Source organism: Propithecus coquereli, unplaced genomic scaffold (assembly GCF_000956105.1).
Source record: "Propithecus coquereli isolate 6110/MARCELLA unplaced genomic scaffold, Pcoq_1.0 Scaffold459, whole genome shotgun sequence".
Classification (NCBI taxonomy): domain Eukaryota; kingdom Metazoa; phylum Chordata; class Mammalia; order Primates; family Indriidae; genus Propithecus; species Propithecus coquereli.
This window is the reverse complement of record NW_012150385.1, coordinates 86,084-95,180: the sequence shown is the minus strand read 5'-3', so window position 1 is coordinate 95,180 and position 9,097 is coordinate 86,084. Positions and strand designations below refer to the sequence as shown.

The 9,097-nt window shown below is 51.8% G+C and overlaps 1 pseudogene; it reads left to right on the top strand.

Annotated features, from left to right (window-relative positions):
* The first annotated feature begins 268 nt into the window (after positions 1-268).
* Positions 269-3,485, top strand: LOC105818883 (annotated as a pseudogene).
* Positions 3,486-9,097: the final 5,612 nt, after the last annotated feature.

Below are 9,097 nucleotides of genomic sequence, written 5' to 3'. Positions count from 1 at the left end.
CACTGTCATCTCTTGGAGACCAGGGTCACACTAGCTTGGGAGCACTGGGGAGGAGGGGCAGGGCTGGGGGAGTGGTAGGAGTGAAGGCAGGAGCAGGGAGGACGGGAGATGGAGGAGGAAGAGGAGGAGCGAGCCAGGTGGCAGGTGGGGTGGGGAGGCCCTCACAAGGTAAAAGCACTGCAGCCTGCAGAAAGGGGCCTGAGGCCTCGGGATCACACCCATCAGCCCCTCTGCAGCCCCAGCTCCTCGCTGTGCATCTGAGCAGGCCATGGCCAGGCCCCTGCGTGTCCCACTGCTCCTGCCAGCCATCCTGGCCGTGACCCTGGCCAAGACCGTGGCCAAGAGCTCCAAACGGCTGGGCGGCATCGAGGAAGCAGATGTCAATGATGAAGGGGTGCAGCAGGCACTGGGCTTTGCCATCGGCAAATACAATGAGGAGAACAATGAGGACGACGACGCCTACTACAGCCGAGTGCTGCAGGTTGTGAGCGTCCGCAAGCAGGTGCGTGCCGCCCCCTCCACACAGAGTCCTGAGTCCTGGCCGGGTTTGCCCCTACAGGAAGCATTACCAGCAAATCAGCACAGGCGCATTCAGTTATCTCAGGCTCACACTTATTCAGATTTCCTGGCCTGTCCCACGGATGGCCTTTATACCCGAGGACATGCCCAGACACTCATTGCAGCCCCTCCCCTGTCTCCTCAGCCTCCTCTAACCTTCAGCCGCCCTCATGTTTCGGCAGCCAGTCTGTTCCTGTCCTTGGCATTTTCCTGGCGTCCAGCCACTTGTATAGAGATGGTTGCTGAACCTGCTGCCCCTTCGAGGTTAGATTCAGGTCATAATGTGCGCACAGAGGAGGCATGTCCTCCTCCCCGAGTGCCTCAGCAGGTGCCACTCAGGGAGCCTGGCCTCCTGGTCCTGAAGGGCCATGGTTCCCTCCAAAAGTCACGTCCTTGGGAGCAGCCCCTAGGGCGAGCGTCCTTCACCCTGAGCCCCGCAGACCACCATCCACAGCCATGGGCAGCTGAGTACCTGCTGGGGTGCAGAAGACCACGCCTGAACCCTGCCTCTGCCAGTCGCAGCACAGCTAGACTCTGGCAGAGGAGGAGGGCAGTCAGCATGGAGAAGGGGTCGGGAGGGGGCATCGGGGAGGGCTGCTGGGGTTGAGCTTGACCTGCGCCCATTGCACAGCTGCCCAGAGCGACAGAGCAGCACAGGCTGGCAGGGCACGCCAGCGTGTAGAGCTCCTCCCACCTACTCTCAAAAATTCAGTGAGTCCAGGCAGCCCCGCTTCTCCTCCTGCACCCTCAGCCGCTGTCCTCTCCCGTGAACATGAGGTGGACACCCTGGTGCTGCAGTCTCTGCTGGCCTGCGCCTGTCCAGGGTGGCTCTAACTTGGAGTGAAGCACAAGACCCTGTAGCTCATTGGTCTTGGGAGCCCATTTGACAGATGGGCAGACTGATACTGGAGGAATCACGGATCCACAAGGCAAGGTCTAGAGCCCTGATCCCAGAGCCTCCCATCTCGTGCTGCTCCACAGTTCTGACAAGGCGTTTCTGGGGGAGGCCCTGTGCAGAGAGAGGGGTCAGTTCTATTCCATAATTAAAATGTAAGACATGCAGGTGTATGACACACTTGAGAAATACTGCCACCAAAATCACACTTAAAACGGAGGCACTTGAGAGTAGTCTCTTATTTACCTAAAACCTCCGTGTATGTGAAGCATCTCATTTCCAACTGACAAATGAGAGAATATATAAATCTGGGAAAACAGAGACAGTGGGATTCTGTTGGGCTGTGAGCTGTGGCTGGAAGTCAGCTGAGCCTGACTTGTCGGAAGACGGCCCTCCTAGAATGGATAGGCGCTCCCTGCCTCTGGGCCACAGTTAGCAGGATGGGGTGAATCCTTGCTCGGGCATGGAGGCTTCACTAGTGCTGAGACGACACCTGTGCTCCTGGTGCAGGGACTGGTTATGAACCCCACACAGCCTGGCTGCCCAGACCTGTGCCCGCCATTCCTGAATGCAGCGAAGGGTTAGTCCCTGGCTTCCAACTTTCCTGCTGCATGTGACACCCCGGTGGAGTTGTGTGGCAGCTCACGAATGCAGGCGTGAAGCCCCTGGGCACACGCGGTAACTCAGCAGCAGTGAATTCCCTGTGTGTGTGTGAAATTTACAGCAGTGCTGTAGGTGAACCTGCTCTTGCACGTGTGTAGGCCGTGGCTGGGTCGGTCTACTCCTTGTACATGGAGATCAGTCGGACCACATGTACCAAATCCCAGCCCAGCTTGGACAACTGTCCCCTTCCAGGAGCAGCCGCATCTGAAGAGGGTATGTGCTAATGTGGGTGGGGACCAGTAATGCACTGCAGAGGGGGATGTGTGTGTTCCTGTGATCCCGCACACGTTCAGGAGGGTGTGTGTACACACGGAGGTGCATGTGTGCATGAGTGTTTGCAAGTACAGGGAGTATGGGGAAATGCATGCATGTCCATGTGCACATGTTGGGGTGTGTGGGGGGACGTGCATGGAAGTGTGTATGGGGAAGAGTGGGGGTTCATGCACAGATGCCCATGGGTGAGGGGTGCATGTGAGTTTACATAGATGCATTCCTGTGTGCATATGGGGAGGAGTGGGAGGGGCATGTGCCCATGGCTAATTCAAATTGCTAAGAGGGCTTCAGCTTGGGAATGGGGGTACTGAGAGCACAACCCTGCCTGTTCTGGGGCGTTGCCTGCTGTGCTGGAGGAATCAGCTACAAAGGTGGGTGCTGGGGAGGGAGAAGGGTTTGGTTTGGTGCCAGCCTCGGCCACCTGCCCACGGCCACAGCCACGCTGAGCAGATTAGAGGGAATTAGAGGCCTGTAAGTGGCCCAAGCCCTCCGAGGCTGCCCCCACTCACCCAACATTAGCTGCTCCAAGGACCCGGCTGCTTCTTGTGAGGTCTCTGCTCTGGGGAGAGCCACACTCCCCTTGTCACCCACTCCCACGCCCCAGCTTTTTCAGGGAAGTTCCCCTCCCCTGGGGTCTTCCGTCTGGGCCCTCTCAGTGCTGGCCCAGGGGCTGGAGGTGGAGGGAGCTTGGGGGCAGTGAGCTGCCTCCCCGCCTGTACTCTCTGGGCTCCTGTGGCCTTGCACAGGCTGCTCCTTGCAGGACTGTGCTGCGGCAGGACAGTGAAGTCCTATGGGCCGGGTGGGGGACACAGTGCCGGCTGGTACCCTTGGAGCCCTGGGAGGGCCATAGAGCAGTCACTGCACAGTCAGGCTGGGTGTCCCGCGACTCGGTGGGAGTGGGTGGGAGCTGAGTGTTTTCACCCCCAAGCTCCCACCCTGACATCCCAGGGCTGGGCATCTTCCCTTTGAACTGTAACCTACACTGATTATCCCTCTCTCTTCTTTTTCACAGGAAAAGCTCTGCTCTTTCCAGATCTACAGCATTCCCTGGGAGGATTCAATGACCATGTTGAAATCCAGCTGTCAGAAAACCTAGGGGTCTGTGCCAGGCTGGGCTGCACCCACCCCCCTCTTCCCACACCTCACACCTCCCTATAGTGTTCCCTAGCCTGGGATGGAGGCCCAGCCCTGGTGCAGGTCTCCTCTGTGCACCAGCACCAGGAGGCAAATAGAGAAAGCTTCAGGAGGCCTTTGTTGAATAGCCAAGTGGCTCTACCTGTTCCTTTCTCCCTACTGCTTCTCAAATTCACTGGTACGTGGTGCACATGCTCTGTTTCTACCTATCCTGAAATTAAAAAAAAAAAAAGAGTAGCATTGGCTCCTTCTTGATTTTTTTCCTATCTTGGGGATGTGCACATGAGGAGGGTTTTCGGCCCAGCATGGTGGCTCATCCCGTAACTCCAGTGCTTTGGAAGGCTGAGGTAGGAGGATCACTTGAGCCCAAGAGATTGAGGTTACAGTGAGCTGTGATCCTGTCACTGCTCGCCATCCAGGCGGGGTAACACAGCAAGATCCTACCTCAAAAGAAAAAAAAAAAAAAAGGGTTTTAGCAGCCCTTTTATGAAGGACTCCTTGTCCTGCTGGTTCTAGATAGCAAATCGGTGCCTGAGAGCTGATAAGTCCATCAGGGGACTGAACGGCCACTTCGGGCATATCTGAGTCTCAGAGCAGGGACAAGAGCAGTGAGGGGCTGGAGCCTGGGAGCTCAGCTTCAGCGGCTCCTGGTGAAGGGGTCCATGGAGCAGGGTGTCCAGGCTGCTGCCCATGGACGCTGGGCTGGTCCCCCTGAAGGACATGAGGCAGGGAAGAGAGGACCAGCCCTCAGTGGAGCTGGCCAGGCAGTAAATCCCACCAATGTTTGCAGAGTTGGTCAGACTCCAGGGACTGACTTTCCCTCATCAAATTCCCTAGAGACTAATAAATGGTGATTTATGTCCACTGCTTTCCTCCAAATTATTTAGGCCCCTACATGAAAAGAAAGACTAAAAATGTCTGTGTGCCTGTGTAACTGATTAGGGGAAACACCAACCAGAACTAAAGATGGGAAAAATCCTAGAGTGAAGGCAGTGCGTGCTCTGGTCCATTTTAGGAGTCATGCCCTACACTGTGAGGTCATGACCTGCACTGGGAGGTCGTGCCCTACACTGGAAGGTCATGCCCTGCACTAGGAGATCATGCCCTACGCTGGGAGGTTGTGCCCTACGCTGGGAAGTCATGCCCTGCACTGGGAGGTCATGACCTGCACTGGGAGGTCGTGCCCTACACTGGGAGGTCGTGCCCTACACTGGGAGGTCATGCCCTGCACTAGGAGATCATGCCCTACGCTAGGAGGTCATGCCCTACGCTGGGAGGTCATGCCCTGCACTGGGAGGTCATGCCCTTCACTGGGAGATCATGCCCTACACTGGGAGGTCGTGCCCTACGCTGGGAGGTGGTGCCCTATGCTGGGAGATCGTGCCGCAGGAGGTTTTGCAGTTACACTCACCGGCCCTTTCACTGGACTTTGCTTTAAAGCAAGTTCTCACTTCAAGCTTCATGTTAAGGATAGAAAAGTTAAGACACAAATGGGACTGACATGCTGTGGGCCCTTCTTTTACCAAGAAGTACACTTTAGTTCACAAAGACCACCTGGGAGTCAGCATAATTCCTCAGAACAGTGGATGTTTCCCAGCCCTGAGCAGGAGGCAACAGTCCTAAGACGCACACAGGCCCCAGCCCACAGTGTCCTTCCATTGGCTGTTTCAGGGCAGACACGGTGCAACCCTCAGGGCTGGTCCCGCTGCGGCAGGTTTGCAAATACCTTCCACCCTCAGAGCTGCAGGGACCAAGGTCTCTTGTGGCCACCGCTATGAACACTGAAGGCGAAATGAGAAAGGGGAATCCAACAAACAGCCCCCAAGCTGGCCCCCCACGTGCTGCAGGAGCAAAGCCAGCCTGGGAAGGCCGGGCAGGGAGGGGCAGACCATGTGCTTCTGTTACGGCAAGTGTCAGTGACCGGTCCCAGGGGAATAACCGAGCGACACGCAGAGAATTGGAGAGTCAACGTTTAATCTCTTAACGCCAGCGGGCCCAGAGGAGATAAGTCTCCAAATTCTGAGCACCTCTTCTGGGTTTTTGTCAGGTTTTATACTTTTTTGGGGGGGTTACTCTTAACAAATCGCACACAAGTATAAATGATTAACCAATTAGCAAAAAGATTTAAAAGTTATTCAATAAACAATAATTCTTATAAGTAGTAGAATTATGATAGGCTTATAATAAACATTAGAATCATGATAGACTTATAACAAACATTTTAAGCATGACAGGCTTGTAGCTTTGTTCAACTGTTCTGCGGTTTTAGCTTGCAAGGCTGACAGATGTCAGTGTCTACTTAGCTGCTTTGCAGTTTTAAGCAGAATCAGCACAGAAATTCCCCTAGTATCCATGGAAATTTCCCTAACACTTCCACCCCACCTGTACCTTGCAGGCAGAGCCCTGACTTTATTAATAAAAGTCTTTGGAGTGAGGCAAGAGAAGCGACACACAGAGGCCTGAGCTGGGGAGGTCTGAGTCTGGGTGTGACCCTGGGCTGGCGGGGAGGGAGCCTCATAGACTTGGATCCAGGCTTCTGTCGGGAGGAGGGGCTCCAGGAGGAACAGCAGGTGCTCAGAAGCCCAGGGAAGGGGGGTCAGGGGTGAAGGCCTCCCTGCAGGGAGCTGCTGAAGGTTTGCCTCAGTTTGACACAAGCAACCACCACCCAGACACAGTGATTTCCTCTAACCTGTCCCTTCACTGATAAAACTCTCCCTCCTTGGGCAAGCTGGGGATGGGGTGGAGGCTGTGCACATGGCTCCCCCCACCTTCTCCCTGAGTGTCTGCGCCCTAGGTGGGTGGCAATCGGGGGAACCCAAGGTTGAGCAGGTTCATCTCCTGGGCTACACCAAGGGCACTGATTGTGTCCTGAAGCTGTGGGGTCTGTGCAGTCGTGTAGAGGAGGATCCTGATGAGGTCAAGTTTTGAAAATACTATGCCACTTTAAGAGTTCCTTTAGTGAAAATAATGTCACAAATCAGTGGTAAAAGATTAAACCTGCAGAGGTTAGAAACCCCCTCACTTCAGCATAGACGAATCACTGGCGGAGGAGGGATGAGTCCATGGGAGCATGGGGAAGCCTTAGCCAGCGTGATCTTTCCAGCACGGGTGACACTCACCCAAGGACCCAAGGTGGACCCAGGTGCTGTGGAGCCCGAGGCTCAAAGGATTTAGGGGACTCTCTGGTTGAAAACTAGCACAGTATTACCAACACAAAACTAAGCACAGAAGTTGATGTTTATTTAGGAAGAGAAAATAAATCACAGCCAATTCCACATTTTAAAATGCTGATAAATACTACAACCATCACAAAATCTAGAAAAATAATATTTCTTTCAGCACCATCAGGCTACCTCTACTAAATCTGTCACCAACAGACTCTGGTTCATTGGTTTGTTGCAATGACAGAATACTCACACCATGGGACCTGGAGCAACTGACCAAAGGGAAGGGGGGCCATCGTAGGATCGGGGAAGAGACCCTGAAGCAGTATTTTGCTAGATTCACAGCACCCCAGGGCTGTGTTTAAAGGAGCTTGCATCAGCCTGGACTGCAAAGTGAACCTGGGACCTATGTCCTTAGAACCCATAAAGTTGACCCAGATGTGAAACCTTCTGTCCAGAAACCTCTTCTCTGAGGTTCTACGTCTCTGTTTAAAGACAGACCTAGGTTCCCCAGGCAGTGGAGTGTTCTTCTTACTGATAGAAAATTTTCTGATAGCCCCTGATTCTAGAGAAGAACATCTTTCATTGAGTAATAAAGTGATAGTTGGTAAAAGAAGAGGCTAATTGACATTTCAAAGACACAGCTTGGGAGAGACATTGTTTTTCTGCTCATGATGCAACTGCTCTGTCCCCATCCATCTATTGCTCCCTCCTAGGCATGGAAGGGCAGGTTTTTCCTTCCCTAGTCCATGATGTTTTTATTTACTCACACAAATTTTGATTAATGAACTATTGACACAACTCTGTAATAATTTCCTCCTCTATTTTCATACTTGGCTAATGCATCACTACTTGTCTCATCAAATGACATTGATATTACAAAATCATTTTGTATAAATATAATAGAAAATAAATCACTCTTTCCACTCACCACTTTGATCACTTTTGTTAAATTGATGGTGTATAACATTTTCTTTCTGCCTCAAAACTCATAATTGATCTTATCATCCAAATTTTTCAATTGTCAAACTTGAAAACTCTTCTGTCACTTTCCTTTCATATATGAGCTGTAAGATTTTAGTACTTCCTAGGTTTTCTTGACTTAAGATCAATGATCTTAAAGACTCTTCTGTTGACAGTGCTCACTGAGCACGGCATCTTTAAACTGTCACTATTGTACTGAGCTTCAAAATATATAATGGTGTAGTCATGTCATATATTGATTGCATATTAAATGTGCATAAGAAGTTTGTTCTGAAATATTAATAGGTATTTCTTACTCTGGGCTGCAATGTTACATCTTGTATTGTTTGGAGCTGCCAGACTTCATCAGGACAGGAAGAAGTGAGAGGACAGATCCCACATGCCGGCCGGGTCTGTGCCAAAGCACATGCAGATGTCCTTGCTGTGGGCAGTTTTACTACATGGGTCTGCACCCTACAAATGTGGAAGTCAAGAAATTCTAGCTCATCCAATTCTTGTGAAAATAAAAATAAATGCCTGGTGTGCTAATCATTGCACATACCGTATTAGTGAGAATATTTCCAATAGGAGAAAACTTCCCTTTTTGCCTAGGAGTCAAAAAAAAGCCAAACACTCCACTCACAATTTTTGATGCTTATGGTGGGAACAATTCATTTTCCACAGACTGGCTTCTGACTCCATGCATTGCAAGCCTGTTTCCTCTCTCCTAATCACAGACGTCCAATGCGAGGTGCTATAGGACACATCCTGATCAAGATACAACCTCTGTCCCTGTTGCTTGGTTGATGACAGAGCATGGAGGAAAATCGAGTTCCCTGACCTGAGGGTCAGAGCTCTGATGACAATACGCAGGCTGCACCCCTGCTCCCAGACATTTCCCTTTGCCTGGGCGTGTTGGAAAGCCCCTGTGTGATTGCAGGAATGAGAAAGTATGCATGTATTGGCCCCTTCACAAGCCCAAGTGCTCTAATAAACTTCGCTTTCACCATGGCCTGAATTGGACTCACCTAACATCAGGACTCTAAGCAGCAGCACTCTGGGACACGGTGGCCCTCAGATTGTGTGGCCCCTTTGCTGCCTCTGTGTCCTTTACAGTAGAATGTTTAACCACAGAGCCTCACACTGAGGGTTGGGACTCACAGTTCTGGACTGAAAGTTAGTAGCATGCTGTTACTTCAGGGTTACACAAGACCTTCTCCGACTGCAGCGGAAACGTGCCTTTCTGGGCTTAGGGGAAAATTAAGCTGAAGCATAGGCAACAACAGACACCTGTTGTGCATGTTACTTGGGAAAACAGGCAAGCTTTCCTAAGGCATGAGATATAAGACTACTGTGAACTGCTAGAGATTATGTTTTTGATATCGGTTTGCCTAGAACATGTGGTCATGCATGTGCTCAGCTTTTACAGAAGCAAATTGCAGCTGTG